Genomic DNA, 26,537 nt, shown 5'->3' on the forward strand with positions numbered 1-26,537 from the left:
TCAGCCATAGCCAAGTTAACCGCTCTTGGGGGGGACAGCAGAGTTTTTCTCCCCGGTTTAGGTGGGGGTTTTCCTCCCGCAAAGCAAGCAAACCTCCCGGTGAACACACGCTTCGACAGACATGGGATACCACCGGGAATAAGAAGCAACCAACTTATTCCGCGGGATTATTGGTTACGGAAGTTTACGCGGTAAAATGTGTGGGCCTGCGAGTAACATACGATGACGAAATTGGGGGTTCAGGGAAGTAAACAAGCGAATAACAATTAAATAAAAATATATTTCCCTGATAAAAATATTCAGTTTATTATCCGTCAAAAATGAAAAAAATTTCATTTTCCACATTTCTAATAATCATGTGACTAGTCCGTATACATTAATAAAACGCAATCCAAGTTTACTTTTGACTATCTTGTATTTGGGTACAAGCCAAAAGCATTTCTGTAGGATCAAAATAAGAACGATCCTTCTAGGTCGCCTTTGCTATTTACAGTATCTATTCCTAGTGACGTCACACATGCAAGAGATCCGACAGTTTAATGAAAATATTTACGCTTTCGGCGCGAGTAAAATAGTCATATCGAATAGAATAATAAAGTGTTCCAATACTTTGTTGGTTTGTAAAAAGGATAAACAAAAAGACTGGTACTGACATCTAGTGGGAATTATGATCAATAGTAGTGCTGTGATTGCCGATGTTTTGCAAAGAATGATATTCCGCTGTTGAAAATGATTAAAATGGATAAGAATTTTTTTAAAAAAGTGGTACCTTAGAAGTAGAATAATGGTGAGTGGTGTGGACTGCAGATAAACAACTGTCTTCGCTTGTGCCATTTCTATGGTGATTGCCCACAACGTATATTGATCAGATTATGATTCATTAACTCTCGCTCTGTGTGTTCAGGTTAGTAATCCCACATTGCAACGAGTTAGTAAATATATATAACCTCTCACGAATTTTGAATTCAATCCTTCCCAACTCTCTGCTACTAATAGCTTAAAAAATAAATAAATAAAAAAAAAATAATAACTCTAAAATGTAAAAACCACAAAATGCTTTTCTATACAATTTACAAATAATTCATTTTTACAATGACGTTTGAGATTGCTTTTTTACTTCTTTAATTAAATTAGTATCATTTTAATAAAAAATAATTTAAAATATTTATGATTACATTAATAATGTTCTTATTTCTTGTGGAAATGTTTAATTTATAAGCGACGCAAAAGGCACAAAACTCTAATAAAAGGTAAAATCTAAAAAATGCATTTCTGTACAAGTTATAAATTATTCATTTTTACAATGACGTTTGAGATTGCCTTTTTATTTCTTTAATTCAATTATTATCATTTTAATAAAACATAATAATTAAAAAATATTTATGAATGCATTAATATTTATTTTATTTTGTGTGGAAATTTTAAATTTATAAGCGATGCAAAATGTACACCAACAAAAATTCCGCAACACTTTCGTATACATTAGGGGTATTCAACCCGTCGATCGTGGAGCGATTTTGGTCGATCTGTTGTGTACTTCTGCTTTATTTACAAAAATTTAATTAAATTTAATTAAAACTGAAAATATAATACTTTATTTATCATTATTTTGTATTATTTTTAATTCGAAAAATAATACAAAATAACCTAACCTAACCAAGCTATTATTTATTTATTTTTCGTTAAAATTGTCAAATCAGTAATTTTCTTATAAGTCCGGGTAAATGAATTAATTTGGATCAGTGGAAGTCAAACAGCGAGCCGAGTGAATACGATTATAAGCAAAGTGTAAAAACTCGATTGTAGCTTAAATATTAAATATTCCAAAGCACATTACATCGATTTTTTACTTAGGTTAAGTCCCATGTGAATATTGTAAAAAAAAAAATAAGCTTTGTTTGTCTCGGTATAGTTTGTATTAGATGTTTTTGTAAATAACTCTTTTGAAGCTAACTGTATATACTGCTTTAATAAGAACATGTCAGAGTGTTAAAAACAAAGGCAATGTTTTTGTCGCCGAAGCTGTACTTGGCGACATTAGAAAGATTGTTATTGAAACTTGTATGTATGAGAAAGGCTTGCAGGCTCTAAGTGTAAACATCTCCGAAGTCAGTCAGAAAGAGTTCAAACAACTTTCCGATAGCTGGCGACTTACAATCAAAAGAAAGCGGAGGAGAGCAAAAGGCGTGCCGAACTTGAAACGTAAGATGAAAAACTCATACCGATTCTTTGGGGGTTGCCAAACTTCATGCGAGGTCTCAGAGGAGGCCTAATAAAAAGGGACTGAAGCAAGCAGAAGGGGTCCCGGTTCCAGAATTGCTGTCAGAGAGGAGACCGCTCGGTCCTGAGTCGCCGTCAGATAGACTGCCCTGATCCACGTTGCTTGAGAGAAGAGTTTCCCGCTTCCAGAAAGGAGCTTCTCGGTTCGAGACGTCGCTAGAGAGTGAGGCTACTTCTAGGCCGCAGACAAGGTTTCAAATTGCCGAAAGGAAGAGTTACAATTGCTGGAGAAAAGTTTCCAGGCCAGGTTAATGTCAGACATTCACCAGTGTGTTGCGTTTTCATTACAATTTGATGAATCAAACGACTTCACTGATATTGCTCAGTTAACGGTATTTATTCGCATGGTATTTCATGATTATTCAAGTAAAGAAGAACTTTTGAAAATTATACCATTATTGGGAAGGACTAGGGGAGAAGACATTTTTTCGGCATTTGATGAATTTGTGAAACAACACAAACTTCTGCTTTTTAAACTTGTGTCTATTACTACTGATGATGCTTCTGCAATGATAGGTAACAAATCAGGCTTCATTTCATTATGTAAAAACGATGACAAATATGCAGATTTTTTAACGTACCACTGGATTATTCACCAACAAGTGCTGTGTAGTAAAAGATTAAACACAAAAGATGTTTTGGATATTTGGATAACCGCCCTGCAACGGCGGTTATTTAAATTACAGGCAGATGACGATAGGGAACTTCTGTTGTACAATAATGTTCGTTGGCTCAGCAGACGTCAATTTTTAGAAAGATTTCTTGTATTAATTAACGATATAAAATTTTTCTTGATGAAAAAGGAGATATTTATCCACAATTGAGCGATAAAAGATGGTTGTTACGCTTATCAGTTTTAGTAGATTTCTGTACGAAATTAAGCAATTTAAATTTGGAGTTACAAGGTAGAGATAAAAATTTAATTGACATGTTAAGTTCAATAAAAACTTTCCAACAATACTTACTTTTATTAAAGAAAAATATAAATGACCGCGAATTTAGACATCTCCCATATTTATGAAAATTTTTTGAACACAATCAAGAAATGCTTCGCTATGATTTAAAAGAATTTATTTGTGAAATAGAATTAGTTGAAGAAGAAATAAATTCAAGATTTAAAGATTTTAATAAAACTGAAATGATTGTATCTTTTATCAATAATCCATTTCAAGAAAACTTGAACATCACAGAAATTTCAAATAAAATTAGTGGGCTGTTTGATATAAACCAAGCTGAAGTAGAACTTGAGATAATAAACATTCAGAATAGTTTACATTTGAAATCAATAAACAATGAAGTCGTTTGGAAGTATGCACATGAAAAATTCCCAATATTAACTGATATGGCGCGAAAAATTCTCGTGTTTCGGATCGACATACTTGTCAGAATCCGCTTTTTCAAAATAGGACCGTCATAAAAAATCAATTAAGAAACCAAATTAGAAATGATCATTTGGATGATAATTTAATATTTGTTGTATTAAAATAATTAAAAGTGATAAATAAATTTTTAAATACACAAATAAAGTTTTTAGTTGTGTGTGTTTTTTAGTTGTTTATTTGTGCGCAATCAGATATCAGGTTGGGAGAACGTGATCTATATAAGAGAGTAGATCGCCGAATAACTTTTAATAGAAAATTAGCTCGCGTAGTAAAAAAGATTGAACACCACTGGTATACATGCTAATGCTAATGTTTGTTAGATGTAACAAGAAACAAGAGAGAGAGAGAGAGAGAGAGAGAGAGAGAGAGACAAGAAAATCTCTTTACTATAACAAAAAAAAAAATGTGTGTGAAATATCAGCCAGTTCCTTTTCAGATCAGAAAAAAAATGTATTTTTAGATTCAAATCACACGAGATTTGTACTTTTTACCGCATTATTTCTCAAGTGTGGCGATTGGAAACCAATAGTCCTAAGTATGACCTAATTACCATCATTAGATATTACTTTTATTCGTTTTTTTTTTTTTTTTTGGTTTTTTAACTTAATGGATAGCGTCTCCGTTATTCAATCAATAGTAGATTTGAATCCTATTGTAGCATAGAAGTTTGTGAATGTCTTTAGGTTATAGATGAATTTCATCGTCTTGTGTGAGTCCAACACCTCTTTCTTCTTGGAAGCCTGAGGAAGTTGGGGAAGAAAAAAAAAAAATAGGGAATCAAATTATTTAACCCAGTACAACCTTTCGTGGGTATAATTCTCTTCTTGACCCGGTGTTTCTGTAATGTGGGATTAAAATATTAAAACTCGATTTCCTTGAGGAGGGGGGGAGGACCCAGCCTCCTCTATAGGAGACTGGCTAACTCATCTTTAGATAAAAGCAAAAATAAATATGCAAGTGTTTCGCTTGGCTAGACAGGATTCGAATTTGGTCTTTCCAGCCAAAAGGCATTGTTGATACTTGTCGAGTTATAGAGGCTCGTGGAGCTAAACACCCACCACTCAAGGTACTGCAGGAAAAAAAAAAATCCAAAGGCAATCTCATTTATGGGATTACCACAGTCACAATTAGAGAATGCCCAATTTATTCCTAGTTAAGCTTAGTCTGTTTGTTTTGTGGCGTCGCTGAACTTAATTTTTCAGCAGGATGAAGATGAAGGATGAAGTACTAACTGCATGTTAGTACTTCATCCTCAAGCAAAAACTATCGAAAGCGTTCTAATCATGAGAGGTCAATGTAGGGAAACCATTTTACTCAGAGTTCAGCGTTTTCATTTGATAGATACATATTATTATCGCTATTAAAAAAATGTTCGATTAGAGTCTCTATCCAATAATTGATTCGGTATTCACTCTTCAAATAATAAATGAATGAATAAATCCGGATACTCCTTGACTAGTATTGTACTAAACAGTAGCAGTGGTGGTGCATCACCCATTACGGTGGTTCGAGAATGAAATGTATATTATGTACATTTAAGTACATAATATACATTCTAATATACAGTATAAGATGGATATTTCCCACTTGGGTTCAAGTGGGATGGAGAGAAAAACCTTCTTCCATATTTCTGGTAAAAGACCTCAGTTGTAATCAGATCTCATTGCGAGGAACCTTCACAACAACCTTTCAAATGAATGCGAGTTAACCTATTCGTAAGCTGATGGTGGAACAGTTTCCAAATCTCGAAATGTCGGATTTTCATTTCGCATTATTGGCATCCATTAGGTTGTACGAAGAGCGATATGATTTGTAAGAGAGGCTGGTCAGTACAATGATGATGATGATTTGAATGTAAACAGTAGATTGCAACATGACTTAGGAAAAAATATAATGCACGGCGTATTAATTGATTCGTTGTAATTAGAAGATAAAAGTGCTGATGTCATCCTTTTAAATTTTCTGATAAGTACATTGATAACAGCGCTAATTGTGTTATTTTGTAGCTCTGATTGCGAAATGAACACGGGTATAATAACATTTCAAGTATACCTGAACAATGGACACAAGAGGTCGTTTTTGGTTGATCTTTCTTATTGGAGATTGCTTGGTATATCCGCATGTAGATGTATTAATATTGCGTTGTGGATGTAACGAATAATTTTATATTAGATGGAAATTTCTCCAACATTGAATGTTCTGAGAAATGAACTGTAGCTCCGATCTGAACATCCAGAACCTGTTCAGCCACTGACTAAAAAAGGAATAACGAATGCAACCAAAATTAGAAGAAAAATGAAATCGGTGTTTTAGCTTATTAAAAAAAAATGTATAAAGTCAAAGAAAGGGAAACCGTACAATGAAACTTGAGAATGCTAGTAGCGGTAAACGAGTTATATAAAAATTTGAATAAAAAATAAAAAAATCTATAAAAAATAACTTTTCCTTTGTCCAACGGTTTTTCTAATAAATAAATAAGGTAGCAGCACTGCATACGGTAAAATTCATTCTGGAAGGGAAAGTGGGGAGATGGAATACGTGAAGAAAGCGTTTGAATCGTCTGTTTTGCGAAAGACCACAAGAGGGCGTTAAATGGGCTTCGTACATCTGCAACATCAACTGCAAAACGGCAGGAAGACTGGAAACATGGACAGAGTAGAGATGTGAAGCGTGATCAGATTTTTACATGTTTAGGTAACTGGTACGACTGAAATGCGTCAGAATTATCCGGAATAAACACCGTGTCACAGAAGACATAGAAGAAGACAGATTCATCAAATTGGGAGGTATTGCTTAAGAGATTACTATCTCACTGAACAGTGTGTCCAGCGTCGTTCATAGCCACCTTGACTACAAAAACGTTTGTGCACGGTGAGGGCTAAAGCAACTCATGAATATTCACAAAACTCTTCTAGTGGTTTCTGGTCACATTTCTTGAATCTAATGATTTCCGTTTCTTGAGATTTGGAATTCAAATAATTTGCAATCAAAGGGAAATGCACACTGTCTTTTCTATTAATGGTATTCAGCCCACGCTGAATTAACAACTATATGGAAAAGAAATGTTTAGTGCCCGGAAGTCTACTTAAATAATAAATAAATAAAACATCGGATTTGAGCATCCACTAATGATTAAAATTCATTAGTGGTTAATTAAATTTTGATTTTTTTCGAAATCAAAGATCAGATGAATGGTTTTGTTAATGCTCTGATTATTGAAGTATATGTAAGACATCTCGTGATTCCCATCAACTTCAATTAAGGAAGCTCATTCCAAAAGATTGTGTCTTTTGGTTGAAAACATCTAGTTCGAAAGCTATTTGGTATGCAAAAAGTATTTATAAAAATTTTGGACCAAAGATAAATCATCCAGTCGTTACACAAAATAGACATGTCATGCAAAATATACACCGTTAAATACGTAGTGTGACAGCACTACGACTCAGGAAAACATACTTGTATAGTTTCCCGCTTTCCACCTTTGTATACATATTCTCCACCAGTCTGTGATGATTCAGGCATGTTAAACCACTCATTCTTCCTTCAGAATCATCTGTATACCATGTATAGTTGCTGATGGAAGAATGAGAAGAATTCTTCCATCAGCAACATTCCATCACATTCATATCCTGTTATAAGGTTGTCTGTAAAGACTACAGCTCTCTGCGGCTAATCTGAATTTCTAATTGTTATTTCCACATCGGCCAGACTGTGAAGATATTTTCATACCACTCTTTTGAATAGTCTTTCGTCCCTTGATGTTAACTGTTTGCTCTTAGCTTTTTTTTTTTTTTTTTTTTTGAAAAATATAGTATACCTTTGCATTAACATCTGCTGATGATGTCCTATGCAGTAGTGGAGTCCTTTAAATAGCGTAACGAATAGGTAAGCTCCTACTATAGCATCTAATGATATCCTCTTTTGAAGAAGGCGCGTTCTTCGCATTCTTTCGGATGTACAGTTGACTCTGTTAGGTATATCTGTTTTCCTTACATAGAAATATAGTTATACCTAATAGAGTCAACTGCGCAACTGACAGGAGTAAGCAAATGTGTAGATTCCGTTAGTGTATGCCAATATGTCTACCTGATTTCATTCAATAACGAAAATGACCATGCAACAAAGAAAATATAAATAAATCAATATCAATAAACCGATTCGCTATGATTAAAAAAAATCATACTTGATATAATAAGAAAATAGTAATAAATAAAAGGTGTATTAAGTTAACAATTTAATTTACAGAAAATTTCTCAAAAGTTTTAAGGAAATATTTCATTATGAAAATATATTTTATATTATAATATTTAATTTATTTTTATATATAAATAAATATAAAAAGATTGATTACTTTTCTAAAGGATTGAATTTTATAACATAGTACTAAGTGATTTTGCAAACCTCAATTTATTAATATAGCATACTTTATATAGATCATTTTTATAATATATAATATTAATTTGTAACTGAACAATAAATTTAATACATACATACATACATCCCCATGGGGCTTGCGACTTGCAGGCACGGGCATGGCTAACCCGGGGTCCCAGAGCTAAGTATGATCGATTTCAAAGCTTTTGGTGATACTTTTCTCTAACTCTTCCACTTCCTGCTTCTACCCTCATACTAACATTCTTCCTAATGAGGATTCTTTACTTAAAACTTTCTGTCTGTCTCTTTTCTTGCTTACTAACCTCAGGAGGAGGTCCTCCATTCTCCCTGAAGCTATTAGAGTACTCGAGGGCTAGGGGTGTTTCCTCCTCTTTCAACTATCCACTAATAGTTATAGTAGTGGGCAGCAGCGCTACTTGTATTAACCTCCTCTAGCATACATGTTACAATACTGCGATGCGGAAGGCAAGGGGAAACCACCACATTACATTCCCAAGCAAAAGCAGCAATGGCAGTTAAAAATGAAATCAAGATTGGCGATGGAGCCTTCACTGAAGGAGTCATGGCCGGCAGGAGAAGTAACCGGGCTTCTCAGGTCGACAGTCAACGAAATCCTGGTACTTATTCAAAAATGAAGACAAGAAATAAGCTGAATATTGGAACATGGAATGCAAGAACACTGCTAGAACCAGGTAAAATAGAAAATGTGAAAAAAGAAATGGAAAGACTTGAAATAGACATTCTGGGCATTAATGAGACGAGATGGGAGGGACAGGGTGATTTCTGGAGTGGAGAATTTCGGATAATATATTCAGGACAAAAGAAGGGCGAGTCAGGTGTTGCAATAATGCTTCATAAAAAAGTTGGAAAGCTAATCACTACAATAATTAACTATAGTGACAGAATCATGGCGATAAGCATTCAAAATGAACCAGTAAACCTCAATATTATAATGGTCTACATGCCAACATCATAACATAGCGATGAAGAAATAGAAGAAATTTATGAACAAATAGAAGAAATCTGGAGCAGCTTTAAAGACAGAGACAATACAATAATAATGGGCGATTGGAATGCTATAGTGGGAGAAGAGAGCAATGATAATGTTTCAGGAAGATTTGGCCTTGGACGTAGGAATGAAAGAGGAAAGCAATTAATAGAATTTTGTACACAAAAACAGTTTATAGCAAATACACTATTTCAAGTTCCAAAAAGAAGAAGATACACCTGAAAAGCGCGTGGGAATTCAAATAGATATCAAATAGATTATATATTGGTCAAGAAAAGATACAGAAACCAAATAAAAAATTGCAAAAGCTATCCAGGTGCCGACATTAGTAGTGACCATAACCTTGTCTTAATGAAAACAGAACTGAAACATAGGAAACAAATCCAAAGATACAAACCAATAAGATGGAACCTTGAAAAATTAAAGAGTAAAGAAGTAAAGAGAGGATACCAAGAGGCAACTGATCATAACATTCCAGAAAACATAAATAGTCAGAATAATATTGAAAACCAATGGAATATGATTAAAGAGTTAATTACAAATTCATCAAATCAATTATTGAAAAATGCAGAAAAAGAAAAAAAAAACATTGGATAACAGATGAAATACTTGGCCTTATGGATGAAAGAAGAAAATATATAAAAATGCTGTTAAAGAAGAAGATGTGGCCAAATACAAATATCTTAAAAATCAAATTACAAGAAAATGTAGACAAGCCAAAAAAGAATACCTGGAAGAACAGTGTAATAACATAGATGAATTATTTAAAAAAGAAAACATAGAAGAAGCCTATAAAGAAATTAACAAACTGACTTTCAAATTTAATAAGAACAGCAACCAAAGATGAAAATGGAAAATTACTAATAGAATCTGAGGATATATTAATGGAATGGAAGAATTATCTTGAAAAACCTCTATAATGGCGACGAACTTGATGTTGATATCTGCATAGAAAATCAAAATGAAGATAATCTAGGACCCCCAATAATGCGAGAAGAATTTGATAAAGCACTGTCCGAAACGAGTAATGGAAAAAGTCCAGGTGTAGACAATATTCCTATAGAACTGCTAGAAAATCTAGGTGATGAGACAGAAACCTTACTCTATCGATTAATAGCTCAAATCTATGATAGAGGAGAAATACTAAAGGAGTTTATGAAATCAACCATAATACCAATACCAAAAAAGAATAATGCAAACAAATGCAGCTAATTTAGAACAATAGCTTTAATCCCACATGTTTGCAAAATTCTGCTAAAAATTATTCAAAATAGAATTTATTCAAAAATAGATTGTCTATTGGATGAAGATCAATTTGGATTAAGAAAGAATAAAGGAACAAAAGAGGCAATACTCTGTTTAAGAACAATACTTACATTTTCTTCCTTGATTTAGAGAAAGCGTTTGATAAAGTAAACCAGCAAATACTCCTAAATTGTCTAACTAATATCGGCATAAAATCAATGATAAGGAGAAAATAATAAATATCAGGAGTGGAGTGAGACAAGGATGTATACTTTCATCACTTTTATTTAATTTATATATTGAAAAGGCCATTCAGGAAACTAAAGATAAAATATATAGCGGCATAAAGATAAATGGTGAGCAAGTCATGTGTATAAGATTTGCTGATGACATAGCCCTTCTAGCAGAAAACAGAAGAACGTTAAAAACAATGTTAGAATTATTAAATAATAACCTTGAAAAATATAAAATGAAAATCAACACAGATAAGACTAAAATAATTGTTACAGGCAAAATCCCTATCAATACAGAGCATATAGACATCAACGGGGAACAAAGAAAACAAGTGAAAAGCTTTAAATATTTAGGTAGCCTAATAACAGAAGATGGCAGAACAAGAGAAGACATAAGATCAAGAATAAACAACGCAAAAGCCCAAATCTCTAAGATGAAAAGCATTTTAACAGGAAACCTCAACCTACAATTGAAAAAAAAAATGAGTAAAGACATTGATATGGAGCATTGCACTGTATGGATGTGAAACCTGGATTCTAGGCAGAGAAGATGTAAGAAGATTGGAGGCTTTTGAGATGTGGTGCTGGCGTCGCATGAACAAAATAAAATGGACAGAAAAAAAAAATTAAACCAACATGTCCTGAGAGAGATAAACAAAACAAGAACTCTAATAAAATCGATCAAAATTAGAAAGGATAAGTGGTTTGGACATATTCTTCGACATGATAGGCTTGTGAAAAGAATAACTGAAGGCAAAATAGAGGGGGGAAAAGAAGAAGAGGCAGACCAAGGAAAAGCTTTCTTGAACAAGTCAAAGACAGCACGGGTTTGAGGAGTTACCAGGAGGTTAAGAACAAAGCCAATCACAAAGCGGAATGGAGGAAATTGCTGTTGAGCTACCAGTCCCATGACTGATGCAACTGATGATGATGATGATGATACATACATACATCTTCAAGGCCCACCTTTCCTAATTGGGTTGTGGGGGCAACAGCTGCAAGAAGAACTTCCAATGGTCACGATCCTCTGCCACCAAACTCGGGTATTCTGGTGGGATTCCCAGAAGTGTCCACCCAAGGTTTTGGATATAATCTATCCAGCGAGTCCTTGGCCTTCCACGTGGCCTCCCATCCTCTGGCTTGGCAAAGAGGTCCAGCTGAGGGAGCCTCTCTTGTGGCATTCTGACCAGGTGCCCGTACCAACGTAACGGTGATCTCTCAACACGGAGAAGCAGCGGTTGAGTATTGAGGGTTCCCGAATTGCAGAGCTTCTGAATCTGTCTAGTCTTATCTGCCCCGCAACCCCTCGAAGGAACCTCATTTCAGCCGCTTCGATTCGTGTCCGCATTCTTTCGGTCATTACCCAACTCTCATTACCATAGGTGAGGATGGGGACATAGACTGTATCGAAAACAGCCAGCTTTGCCTTCTGGCTTAACTCCCGCTTCAATACTACCGAACAGCCAAGCTCCCGCAATATTGAGCTTGCTAAGTCAATTCGAGTATCTAGCTCTATGTCCCATTTTCCATCATTCGAGAATATGGACCCAAGGTATTTCAACTTCTCCACCTGCCTCTTTGGGACTCCACTTACATTTAAAGTGCACTGAGATGGTTGTCTTGAGATCACAAATGTTTCAGTTTTGGCCACACTGATCTTCATTTCGGCGTCTGACCAAACAGCTACAAACCTATCCATGGTCCGCTGGAGGTCATCTGTGGAAGAGCTAAGCAGAACTAGGTCATCTGCAAAAAGCAGACGTCCAATGCTACATCTTCCAATTCTGACACACTCATTGCCTCGGCTTTGCCTATCAATCCAGTCCATAAATATTATGAAAAGGATGGGTGACAGAACACACTCTTGGCGGAGGCCAACAGAGACTGTGAATGGTTCAGAATTTGTGCTGTTTACCCTGACACAAAACTCTAGGCATTCATACAGGGACTTGATGGCAGCTAATTGTTGGCCATCCACTTCATACTCCAGTATACTACTTGCCAAAACGTATCCCAAGGAACCCAGTCATATGACTTCTCCAAGTCCACAAAACATGTGTAGACATTCTTGGCATATTCCCATGATTTCTCAAAGACTTGCCTTAAAGTGAAGATTTGGTCAGCTGTGCTTCTACCAGGACGAAAGCCACATTGTTCTTCCTGGAACTTTGACTCAACTATGCTCCTGCACCATCTTTCCAAGCACTTAGCATACACTTTCCCAGGCAGGCTGAACAGAGAGATGCTACGATAGTTACTGCAATCCTTTCCTTCTGGTTTTCCTTCTTAAAGACTGATATTATTATGCTTATTATGCCTGTCTGCCATTGCTTTGGTGCTGCCCAGATATCCAAGCAGCCTGACACACTCTAGTCAGCCAGAGAACACCGTCTCGATTTAAGGCTTTTAGCATTTTGGGCCGAATTTCATCATCGCCAGCAGCCTTGACTGATTTTAGCGATTTTATTGCTAAATGGACTTCTTCTGCTGTGAGACCTAGTCATTGCCCTGATCTGCATCTCTTGGATGCCCACAACTGCTGGGCCACCCGGGTTAAGAAGGCTCTCAAAGTATTCCCTCCATCTGTGGAGGATATCCTTTTCGGTTGTTAAAAGTGCACCATCAGAGGCCTTAATTAACCTTGCGGTGCACGATTTCCTCCCTCGAAGGCGGCGAATGGTCTGCCAGAATACTTTGTTTGCATTTGCATAGGATGAATCTAATCTTTCTCCAAAGTATTCCCAAGCCTTCTTTGCTGTCTTTACTGACTCAGCAGCAGCTTTTCGTGCTTCAGCATACCGCAAACGCATCTCAGGTGATCTGACTCTAAACCATGTTGGGTAGGACTCCTTTTTTGCCCTGACAGTTTTTTTGGACTTCTTGGTTCCACCAAGGTGTCCTTTTTTCACTGCTTGTTGCCACGCCGAGCCGCTTTCTGCCACAGCATGAGAGTGCAGAGGGAGTGACAGCTGTTCTGAACAGCCTCCACTCCCCCCCCCCCCAACATCTGCAGTATGCTGCAAAATTCTTCCTCATAGCCTCATTTTCCAATGTCTCCCATTTCACGCGATATAGCTGCTTAGGCCTACCAGCTTTGGTGGTAGCATCTGTTTTCTGAAGCTGTAGAGTGCACACAACAAGGTGTTGATCAGTTGACAGTTCTGTCCCTCTTCTCACACGAACGTCCAACACTGAGGAAAATAGGTCTGCTGACTATAAAGAAGTCAATCAGAGATCTTTGTTCTAGTGTATCCCTGTACCAGGTATACTTACGGACTTCTCGGTGCTGGAAGAAGGTATTCATTATGGACAAGCTGTTAGTACAGCAGAAGTTCAATAATTTCAACCCATTCGCGTTAAGGTCAGGGGTGCCGTTCCTCCCAACCACACCCCTCCATGTCTGGTCATCTGTTCCAACATGTGCATTGAAGTCACCCATTAGCAAGACTGATTCCATGTATGCCATCCTGTCAAAAGCAGCATCCACTTCCTCTAGGAAGGCAGAGTATTCTGACTCCAGATTAGGTGCATAGGCTTGCACCACAGCCAAATCTTAGTTTTTCATCTGAAGCCTTAACGCACATATCCGTCCCCCCCTCCCCACAATGGGATCCACTCAGCAACACAGTCTGACAGCTGGGGGCTTGTGAGTATCCCCACACCCGCCTGAGCAGACATTGTCGGGCTCACACCAGAGTAGTAGAGCTTCCACCCCTTATCCAGGTCGACAGTTCCAGAGCCTCTCCTCTTGGTCGAAGAACGCCCGACTAAGTCTAGCCGGTAGCGCTTGGCTTCCTCAACCAGTTCCAACTCCTTCCCTGTCAGAGAGAAGATGTTCCAGTTGCTAAAATAGTCTGTGGTGCCGTTGTCGTTGCCATTTCCGTCCTTTTGCAGAACAATTTCTTTGCGCTGCCCCTAAACACTTCCCCAAACGGGTAGCGGGCCCGTTGATGGAGTTCCCTCTAGCAGAGTGCTGAGGAGTGGTGTCTAAGGGAGACTGTGACATATTTTTCGAATGGGTCCCTCTGCCTAAAACCCAAACGCGTCCCTTGGTAACCCGCGCGACGGACGATGCTATATAAACATTTTTTGATGGCCTGATCATGTTACAGTGTTTGATAATGTCCTATATAATAATTAATAAATTTAATTTGATAAAAAATGCCTAATATAATTTTTAAAGAACTCAAAAAATTAATTATAAAATGTTTATATATCATCCATCTATAAGGACAGTAAGAAAGACCAAGAATTTTAAAGAGATAATTGTCACGTGTTCGAAAGAAGGGTATTTAGTCGCATTAGGAGGACAAGAGCCTTCGTAGCTCAGTCGATTTTCGACGATGCCCTTTGACTGACATAGGTTCGAATACCGTCTAGGACGTGAAAAATATAACGATTTCGTAACTGAAGGTGAATTAACCTATCTCATACGGGAGTGGCAAAGTTTTACTTCCCCCGAAACAGCCAAACTGGCTAGAAGAATAGGCAATGGACAGACATTGGAGAATCCTGAATGGTTTCGAATACCTGCATGTTACGATATGAGTCTACAAGTAAAACAGAACGCAGTGGGAAAAAAAAAAAAGAGAGAGAAGGAGAGAGGACTGAATTCAAATGTCACAATAATATCAGAAAAGGAGAAATTTCTCAAAAATAGCTGCTGAGAATAAAAGTTCCATTCGATTTTGTAAATCTTGGAAAAGCTTATGATACTCTCCTACGGAAAAGAATGTGGCAGGTATTGAAGAAAGCAGATGTAGTTGAAGAAACAATAGAGAGGGTGTAGAGCAATAGGGATCTAGATCTCTTAATAAAGATTGGTGACAAACTTTCATAAGAATATACTATTATCAAGGAGCTCAAGCAGGGTTGCTGTAGGTCACCAACTTTGTGTAATTAGATGCGGACTTGGAAGATAAAAATACCATGGAATGGACTTTTCCGTAATAGAAAGTCTTACCTTCTTTTTGCTGATAATTATGATCCTCACACAAGATAATAGGATGTGGAATACCAGATGAGAACATTGTGGGATTCATATAAACGTTGGAGTGTGAAAGTCAATCTGTTAAAAACGAAGTGCGGGTTAGTTGAAGGTCATTGTGCATCAGAACTTGAGTTAGAAGTGGGAACCATAAAATTAGCTGATGCCTTTAAGTATCTCGGCTAAATAAGTCCGGACAATGGGAAGTGGACGCAGAATTTCGAACAAAACAGGAGTGAGTAGCTATTAGAAGTATGAACTTTTTTTATGAAATCGAACTCTCAAGGAAAACCCTAAAAAGATGATCATATAGAAGATATCAGATGATTATAGAGATATAACAGTCAAACAAAACAAGTAGAAGTTGGGAAAGTGGATTACTTATACAAAACATGAGCTCTACCGTTATGACTCATCTTAGGAATTCATGTATTCGAACAGTGATGGAAGTTGGACAGCCTGTCTTCAATAGGATGGACGTACTTGTTTTGAAATGGTATGGGTACGTCCAGAGGATGAGAGAAACAATGGACACTGAGAATTATGAAGTGATTATCCCCTGGAAGGAGGAAAAGAAGAAGACTAAAGACCATATGGAGTGACCATCATGAGGGCTATGAGAGAGGGTAGTGGGTCATCCTGCTTAGAGAATGGAAAAGTGAAGTAAAAGTACCACAAGAAGCAGAAATAAACTGCTTTCTAATGTCATATGATTTGGAAAATAGCGTTAAAAAATTTTAAAAATGGATTACTTGAAGTGGAAATGAATTTGGAATAGATTAACAAGGAAATTATGAATACAAAGGATAAAAATGATTCTATAAAAAAAGTCTGGAAATGAAAGAGAAAAAAATGTTTTATTGATCATGATAATCGTAGATTTTAGAGCCATGAAACAACAAGCTTTCTATGGATCTTGGAAACGTCGATGATTCTTGTTGGGCATCTCTGAAATTTGGACAGACTTAACTCTGCTTCCGGTTCGAGAAATTTTGCGACTATTTCAATACTTTTTCAAACGTGAAATAGTATTGAAATAGCCTTGGAATTTTTTTTAATATATATTTTTTAAAATAATATGTATCCCACTCCTGAAAGGCACTGTATGCCTACTGTGTACTTGGTACCGTGGCTGGACTAAGAGTTCACTACTCCAGAAAACCTAATCTGGAGACTAAATTTTGAATTTTTTTAGGCCATTTCCGGTATCCAAAAAGTTGGGTAGTGGTATACAGGGGACAATGAAATTCATTTCCCACCTAAAGACATTTACTCTGATGGATTCGTGCCACAATAGGATGGACAAATCAAATGAATACATGGGAAAATATACAATAAGTGACTTTAAAAATAATTAACCAAAAGAAGCAGAGGGAAACTTAGATATACCTGTTTTAGGATTGGAAACATATGATTCGAACAGAATTGAGAAAAGGATTCTAGAAAAACAAAGAAGCAGTGGCAGCATGGTAGAGTTCCTGAAAAGAGAACGGAAAGTTTTCTTCCCCGTATACACGAGAGTTCAGAAAACCTCTAGTTCATTTTTGCGGATTAGGAGAGAACGAATTTATTATTATTATTTATTTTTTTAATTTTTTTTTTTGTGTGAGAAAAAGTTACATACGGGCTTTGAGGATCAAGGCGCCTATGTAACTCAGGTTGAACAAGCACTGTCGCATCCAACACCTTGGATTTAATTCATGGCTGTGGGTGTGTGAATATGTAGATGGACTTCAGAGGGCCGCATTCGGCCCGCAACCCTAAGTTGAAGACATTCCTAGTTTATACTAAAATATCTGGTTTTTAGTTGTAATTCATGACTAATTTACAAGTATTATGCTCATATATTAATCATAAATTACATAAAACAATTAGCATTTTTTAACAAATATTGTACGGAATTTTCACGCCATCCTGTCATACATATGAAATTTCTCATAAATATTACATATTCATATGTTCTCAGATTTTAAATTATCCGCACACTAACAACTGTCATCCATTTAGAAATAATGACATTTAGTGTCTGAAAAGCCAGGATGTGAAGGTCGAATGAATAACAAAATTTTGATGATGAATTATGGGTGCGGCCCACCGACGTATATGATTTAGTGTTGATAAATTGCAATTCTTCATGTAATTGCTGAATAATATCCATCAAGACACGCTTCAGAAATATATATATATTATATTTCTGATTATATATATTATATATATAGATATAGATATATATATATTATATTATATTTATGCACGAATTCATACGGCACGTGAAGGAGAAAATGATCTGATATTAATTATTTCATTTTGCTTATTAGTACTAACGTAGCTGCTATTTTTTTATTGTTTACGAGATTAATTAAATTACAAAAGCTTTGCTCATTTTTATTTTAATATTGACTTAGTTTGTTTAACCAGTGGGATTTTTTTTTTTTTTTTTTTTGATGTATATTTCACCACGTGAGCTTTTTCTTGCATATTTCAGCACGTGATTTTCTTGTGTATTTCAGCGGTCTCTTCTGGTATTTCTTCGTGCGCATTTTTTGTATATTTCAGCAGGCGGTATTTTTTTATTATTTTATTTTATTTTTGCTTTTTCTTCGTGCGCATTACTTATATATTTCATTACGGTTTTTTTTTGATATTTTACTATCATTGTTTAAACTTAGTAAATGTATTGTTTTTAATTGAAACAAAATATTTTTAAACAATGAATCAAGTTAACTCAGTAACTACCTGTATTGCACTGATAATTCGTGTAACTTTTAACTATTGCAGTTTAATTTTTTATTTGCTTTTTATTGTTTCGTTTTTTTTTTCGTGACTAAAAAAATCTTTACGCTATTTAAAGCTACGGAAGAAATCTCAATGGAATTCAATTTCTCACCTTGTCACTACTGTTTAAAAGTCAACGAATATTTGAATGCATTATTTTTGAAAAAGGATTTTACTTTAAGGGGTTTTATGATGCCAACACGAAGTAACATTATCCACTAAAGCACCCAAGTTGCAGATCTGAAGCAAATCTGTTAATTTCACCGCTTTAATTGGAAACGGATTTACTCACTTTCTAATAGATGGCGCTAAACGACCGCAGTGGTAGACCGTTTTCCGGAGACGCCGTTGCCACTTCCGGTGCGCAGGTTTCGCGCCCAGTGTAGAGCTTGTCTTTTCACTAGAACGCGCCGTCTCTAGTGAGTAGTTCATTACGTGTCTATTCATCGTAACGAGCGCCGACTACGGTACACTTTGTCGCTCTCTTCACCCTAGCGTGTCCGTGTCGAGTCTGAGTCCCATCTGTCTAGTGATTACGTTTCCTTGTGTCCAGCACACACATCTTCACAGCCTTCCCAGACAACTAGTGCGATCAAGGAGACGCTGTGTTGTCTTGCGGTAGGACTACACCGTATTCAGTACTGGCAGCATCGCCACCAACGCCAGCCAAGAAAGTAACAAAGCCCTGCCGTGATCAAGTTAGCGAAAGGTAAGTCGAATACGCGTTATTATGTAGATTTCTTTTTTAGTTAACGCTTTCTTCGAAAGGTAGCGTGGTAAGCGTGTGGGAAATCTATGAACTGCCACAGATTGGAATTGCTTTGGAAAATCTTTGCTTGTTAGGGTTTCGGTGGCCGCTAGGGGTCGACTAGAGACCGTGTTTATGTGTGCGAGGGATTTATTTTTCGTTGTATGTAGTGTTGTCGTTTGGATAACGAGATCGCGTCGGTGTAAGGGAAATTTTGGAGGTAGAATACGATTCATCAGCTTTTCCCCCCCTTCCATAAGTGTCTATATACGTCTGATTATTAGCATTGAAAACACTGCGTTTCTGTGTGCATATTTGCGAACATTTCTCCGTATCAGTTAGGCGTCTGCTAGCTTTGTTTCACTGGTTATGAAGAACAAGGGTCGTTGGCCAAAAGCTATCAAATATGTGTTGCCTTTTTGTGTCGTCTACATCGCCTTTTCCATATTTACTCAGCCATCGTACTCTGCCCGTAAGAAGGCTTGGTATTAAACAACACACACCAAAGGAAAAAAGAAAAAAAAAATCCTGCACCACTACCGCCGCGTCTGTCATAAGCAATCATTTCAGCATCAAGGGACAAGACGGAGCACTCTGTTTGATTGCACTTTCTGCCTTCGATCGCCGTGTGACTCATGGCTTAATGAGCCTTAGGTCTAGGCTCAAGCTGGCCGACCGTTCCTTTGTGTAAGCGTCCCTCGCAAAAGGAGGGGTCAGGGAGGGTCTCAAGCCTCGGGCGCTCACCTTCCTAAATTCTAGTAGACTAAGTACTGCCGTTAACGGGGTACCAGTAGGGTCGAGGAATGCCGCACGTGGAGATTCCTTTGTTCAGTAACGAACAAGCCTGCAGGCTGCAAGCACCATTGTTAAGCCTAATGGCGAAAAATCCAATAACCAACATTGGAGAAAATCTGATAATGCGAAGCCGCGCGTTGTTAGTATCTTTAGTCTTATCTGCGAACGGGCGATATTTTTAACTCCCAATATAGCGTTCTAGCGAGATATTTTCGAATCTTTTGGCAGCTTTCGTCTGTCCGTAATTCGAGGAGGAAAGGCGACGAATTAGCGGCGAAGATCCTGAACCCTCGTCGACCTCCGTACAAGCCGACCAGTGTGTGGAGTAACGCTGAGACAAAAACAGTATTCCTCACCCCCGAAGACCATGAATGGTTATCTCGCTTGAGGGGTGCCCCGAGACTGTGGGAAAACAGCGGAAGTAGTTCAGCTGGTTGTCTGGGAAGTGAAGATTTTTTCGTCACACACATGGAGAATTACATTCGCGGACATGTAATGATTCAGATCCTGTGTCAGCCGTACACGAGCACCGTATGAAATACACTGCCTCTGTTGTAATTTAATGAATGTGATACTCTAATATTAGCGGTGAAAGTTCGTTTTTTATTTTAAATATTTAATTTTAAAGTGCCATTATACAGATATAAACTACATTATTTTGTATCATATGACACAGCACTGTAGATGTTTTTTTTTTAATGTTCTCCGTAATCGTATAGTCTGCTTACGATGTAGACAGGTGCTTTTGGATATCTAATTCCATAAATATCGCCCATATCAAATGTACGCTGAAATCTAAATTCATTCGTGATACTAATGGATGATATTTTATTCATTTGTAATCTATTGTCATCGTATTATCTGTTAACACGCTTATCCACATGTTAATGGTAGTCATATAACAGGAAAATCTATGTGTGTGTTTTTAATGCATATTTTTTACCTTTCCGTATACTCTTATTATTATAGTTAGAAAGGATGGAAGGGAAAATAAATCTAACCTGTCAGTGTCCTCAGTTTTATCAGCATGTATGTGTGTGTGTGTGTGTGTGTGTGTGTGTGTGTGTGTGAAGGTTATTTCCTACAATTGCTGACAAATCATGTACTGAGCCCCTGAACCTGTTATCAATGCGTTCGTGGCGTATCTGACTTGCATCATCTCAATGAACGTAGTAGACAAAGGCATGCATCCGAAAATTATTTCAAATTTTCGGATGAAATTTATATCATAGCCTACGTTTTATGAAAGAGTGCGTAGAAACACCATATAATCTTAATGAATGAAATTTACAGAATAATTACGTTCTAATTTGAATTTCCTTCAAAAAATAAACAAAAAATAGTACTAGTATACAAAAACACGCATTGTCAGATCTTACATATTGTTGTGTAGGAACACGTGTTTATTCATTACAGCCATCTGCATTGAAATTGATTGACAATGGATCAGCAGGGAAAAATGTATATTTCATTATTGATGTATATTTCACTGCAACTCATGACTTTGTACCCATTGCATTGTTTAACTGTGTTCCCGGGAATGAAGAATGGGCAGATTTAATATCTTTAAATTTAAATCTTCTTTAAATTGACTTTTGTGTTTTTCAATACTGTCAATCAGGAACAAAATTTTATTAAGAAAAAATATATTTTATGTTCTAAAACAGTGCAATATTATAAACCTTATTAGATTTTCAGAGAGTCATTAAATACATTTATAATGCATATAGAAAACTTCAAATAATGAAATAAAACCTATAGAGTAATTTAATTTAACCAGAAAGCTTATGAGTATATTCGGCTCTAAAATAAGATTGGTTCTTTAATATCTTCCATTTCTATATAATTTATATCGCCAAAGTAACTTACATAATACCGTTGGCAATGGATTAATTCTTTTAAAATATATTTATAATAATATAATTTTTAATATAATATATTATTTTATTTAAATAAACTAGAACTATTCTAGAATTTCAAACTTATAATAATAAACAGCATAATTTAAACACCTTTTATTTCTTTTCATACAAAAGTATAAGAAATGGATTGTAAATAAAATTTACAGTTGTTAAACAAGGGTCTATGGTTTATCATTACTTGAACAATACAATATTTTTACAACACCGGAACATATTTAGATTAATCCTTAGATTGCCGGTACATAAACATACACATATAGATTCACAATGCAAACATATTAACATTGTCTGAATCAAACTAATTTAAAAAAAAAAAAATGAATATTTCAACATTTTTCTAAATTTAATAAAATATCATTCCAAACATAGGCTTTTATAAAATTTTATTTCTTTTACTTAATGTCAAAATAGATAATTTAATAAAACATAACATGGGGTTATATTTTTCTGGAGATTATTTTCATGTTTAGAAACATCAATCGCTTCACCCTCCTACAATAAATACTGAAATTTAAACTGAAAAAACAAGAGAAGAATCAGCACCAGAAAAATACAAGCAAGGATTTCTATACTGAAAATTGGTTTATTGCATTTTTTTCTATTGAAACTTATGTTATTCATTTTCTTAAATATAATTTTAGTAATAATGAGAATTTTTTTATTAGCTAATTATTTTTTTATTTAAAACTCTTAACACCATAATATTCTAATCAACCACATTTTATAAGAAATACCCTTTTAGGGTAATGGATGGCAATGCTGTAGCCAGTGAAGTTCTAACTGAGGCTCGGCTGTTGCTGTTACCCTCCTGCCATGATCAGAGCTTTAATAGCTCAATAACACCTTATCCCTACACTGTCCTCTACAGATAACGGGGAAGATGAAAAGCATTCTTGCTTCGCCCCCTTTAAGCCAGTACTTATAAGGATAAGGTGGCTGAGATAATAGCTCCAATGTAGTTCAATGCATTTCGTACGAGGCGACTAAAATGGGTATCCTTGGAGGGTAATGGATGGCAATGCTGTAGCCAGTGAAGTTCTAACTGAGGCTCGGCTGTTGCTGTTACCCTCCTGCCATGATCAGAGCTTTAATAGCTCAATAACACCTTATCCCTACACTGTCCTTTACAGATAACGGGGAAGATGAAAAGCATTCTTGCTTCGCCCATCTAGCCAGTCCTTTTATTTGATATAATTATTTTCCTGGAAGATTTTTTTTTTTTTTTCTGTTGACTACTTTCCCTTAGCATTAACTCATACAATAAACTTACATGTTTTCAAGTCGAACTCCTGTTTCATGTATATCTGCTTAAGTTGTGTTTTCGCTTTTATTGCGTCAGAAACTTGATTATGCGCTAAAATGTTTTGTCTTGATATTCATTTGTCGTATTTGATATGTGAGAAACTTCTCGTAACCAATTTTTTTTGTAAACACTAAGTTTCTTGACTGATTCTTTGATTACACCATCTCGGTTTCTTCGAAGTTGGAGTGAATTCTTCTAAGTTCAAAGTTTGCACCATGATTGTTTATATGGCCTTCGATTCTTTGTATGCTTAATCTGCTAACACAAGCATATTTAATGGAAAATTCCCTAGGGAATTTATACTCGTACCCTTTGTGAGGATACATCATGCCGGAGATGTCAACACACTAATATTGCAAAACCTTTATATATATAAAGTTGCCACGACAGTTGCTTGGGTTGATTCATGTAATATATGATTAGCTTTATTCGTGAAACGGTGAATTAAGAATATAATAATAATAATAATAATAAACCTTTAGGTACGTAAAAGTAAAGACAAAGCCGTGCGTGGCTATTTGAGCTTCTGTTTTACTCACACAAAAAAGTTCGCAATCCGTTATAAAATCCTAAATGTAGTGAGTCATGACTTCACATTACCTCTCGGTGAAAAATTGAACTATATGCTCTTATATAATCCTGTTTTTCACTCTTTAAACCCAGACTAAACTGGTTTCGTCGCCCGTGTGAGACTACCATCCTACTTATTATAAGTTTGAAGTGGTTTGAAAAAGTTCCCGATTATATAACCTGCAGTTCACCTACTGCTCCCCACGGTAATAATACGAATGTGCCATAGGTTAACTGCCTTTTGTGTGTATGAGATGCACATAAAATAAAAATAAAGCAACGTGAGAATTATTTCAGAAATCGGATAGCTTGAAGGAAACGACAAATCCGAACTTTTAACTCTCACTCTAAATACTTGATACATTTCAAGTTTTATATTCTTGTCATTCTTGTTAGAGTATGGCAGTATCCAGGATACTAATATTGGCCTTTGGATCCGAGATAAGGTACTGGCCAAATGTTACCACTTCTTTACCAACAGGCTACCGTCATTCCCAAAGTGTTCTATGTCCGTAGATGTGTGGTCATGGGTTCGATTTGCTTGTTTTGAGGGATGAAAAACCCGAGTATCCAGGAGAAAAAATAAATAAATAATCATGTTTATGAGACCGACTAACTTACCCTTGGTTGAAAAGACTCAATAAAAGTTCATTCCCTTATTGGATCGAACCCAGGTCTTTCCGACCAGAGCGCTTTGTTTATACCGACTAAGCTACGAACGGCATGGATCACTGATGGATAATATTCTGCTCTCTAACCGGGGTCATGCGTTCAAATCCTGTTATTGGCATGGGTGCGTGTGTGTGAATGGTTTAGGAGGTAGAAACTTATAGCCTTATATGATAACGCTATTCTGCTTAATTCAAGGTTTGAAAAAGTTAATGGGTCCCTAGAACTGAGTTCCCGAATGGTCTAACCCACAGCTTACCCAAGGTGATAACGTATAAGTTTAAATCTTTGTTGGGTCGGATTCATATTTAAGAAAAAAATAATAATTTTGTCTAGATTTATATTTCAATCATTTTATGCGCGATACGGGACTATGATGGGGTACTTTTTTTGGCTGTTATTTACTCAATAAATACCAGCCAATTGCCATTTATTGTAGTTTTTATTTTATTTTATTAAGCTCTTTTTTTTTTTTTTTTTTTTTTTTTAGCATTCATGGCACTATTGAATTTTAGATCATTCAATTCGAAATTGAATTTCGAATTTCATCATCAAATTTAAAATTAAGAACTCACCGACTTGATTGTTATAATTAATTTAAAAAAAACATCGCTATGGACTTCGCCAATTAGCTGTATCTTAGTACATACACATTCTGTTACAAATAATAAATATTTTTAAGTACAAACATGCAAAGATTTTTAAATACTTCAAAAGAATGAAATATTTCACCTTTTCACTTTTCGAATAACAACCTAGTTATCTGTACATCTAAACCTCAAACATAACGTCAATTAATTTAAATTTAGAAGCATAATTATAAACACAAATTCTGATTTTAATAATGTTGCTCGTCAGATTTTAAATTTTGAAAGTATTGTTGTCAGAATAATCCCATCTTTTAGAATAATCCATTTCTATTTGCATTTTTCTTTTACTGTCTGTTTGCCGGTATGTGTTTGAAACCACTATAAACATTTGTTGATCTATAGCGTGCACGTAGATAGGAGTAGACACTATTAAGTGCCCTTCAAAAAACTTGTCGAGTCAGTCTCGTCATACAAACTGCAGCCAACGAATACGTTGTCGGATCAACCTACACATACAAATAAGAAACAATTGCAAGCATGGCTTGTTAAAACAAATGTACTTCGATTATTAGAGGATAGATGAACATTCGGGAATCTATTTGAAAAGAATAATAACATTTATCCAATATACTTCGTTTTCCGAACACAGTTAATATCATGTCTGCGATACTTCACTGAACTTCTATTTAAATACACTGGCATTGGAACAAAAATTCGTTCAGCATTTTAAAGAGCAAACAAAGAAGATGCAAACCATAGAAATCTATACAACAGAATATACCGTTTTCAAATGCATTATTTGAAGTGCATTTTGTGTTCTATTTAACCTTAGAATTAATAAACGTATAAAGTTGCTCGTATCTCTATTGTTTTTTCTACTGCTTGGAAGTCTGGCGTAGTTAGACAAAAGAGAGAGTATTAACGTATTCATATTGATAACTACTGATCGCAATATTTTTTGCGTTCGTCATTCGCTCATTTTAAGTAGTAAAACTGGTGCCAGAATCTTCTAAGTACAGTGTGGTTTGACAGTCATTCCCAGTTATCTAAACCGCTGTCAGAATGGTTCGCTATGTTAATCACACACACTAGGCAATTGCAATGTCATCTCGGCAACAGCTTCTGTGTTATGTATTTTCGACCAAGTAGAACAAGAAGTACCTAATTATGTTTTAAATGAAAATGCTGATTGCGATGTAACCAGAGGCGTAGCTAGGGGGGGGGGCGGCACTTTGAACCTGTTTTGAACTTTTGCAGTTAATTCTAAAGTACAATCTCGAGAACTCATTTCCAAATATTGTAATACTACTGCGAATTTTCCTCACAATTACTGTAAGTGTTGCTAATTGTGAGAGGAGTTTTTCTAAATTAAAACTGATTATGAATTACCTACATTACTATGAAATAGACTTCGAAAATGTCATCGACGATTTTGCTAACAGAAAAGTTCTTAACAACCAGTTTTGAGTGTCTGAGAAGGTGGCAGAGATCACTGTAATGGTGTAGTAGTGTCAACCGGAAAAGATGACCGAAGAAATAAAAGTTCGTCTGATAAGAATTAGAGCTATGTATATTTTTTTTTGGGGGGGGGGGGGATCATATGCCAGTGTAGATGATTTTCGTGTGTGTGTGTG

General features: G+C 35.9%; 1 protein-coding gene across 2 annotated transcripts in view; it reads left to right on the top strand.

Moving 5' to 3' along the window:
• The first annotated feature begins 697 nt into the window (after positions 1-697).
• The window catches only part of LOC150103909 (LIM domain transcription factor LMO4-like), a 204,202-nt gene continuing 178,362 nt past the window's right edge, over positions 698-26,537 (top strand). The window contains exon 1 of one of the 2 annotated variants that reach the window (XM_090396589.1): positions 698-904. The gene's annotated coding sequence lies outside the window, so the exon portion shown is untranslated. Of the gene's footprint in view, positions 905-18,689; positions 19,016-26,537 lie in introns of those variants that run through there. The other variant, XM_090396590.1, reaches the window with a different exon arrangement.

This window comes from Typopeltis vanoorti, chromosome 8 (genome assembly GCF_054136105.1).
Source record: "Typopeltis vanoorti isolate ZY-2024b chromosome 8, IOZ_Tvanoo_1.0, whole genome shotgun sequence".
NCBI classification, from domain to species: domain Eukaryota; kingdom Metazoa; phylum Arthropoda; class Arachnida; order Uropygi; family Thelyphonidae; genus Typopeltis; species Typopeltis vanoorti.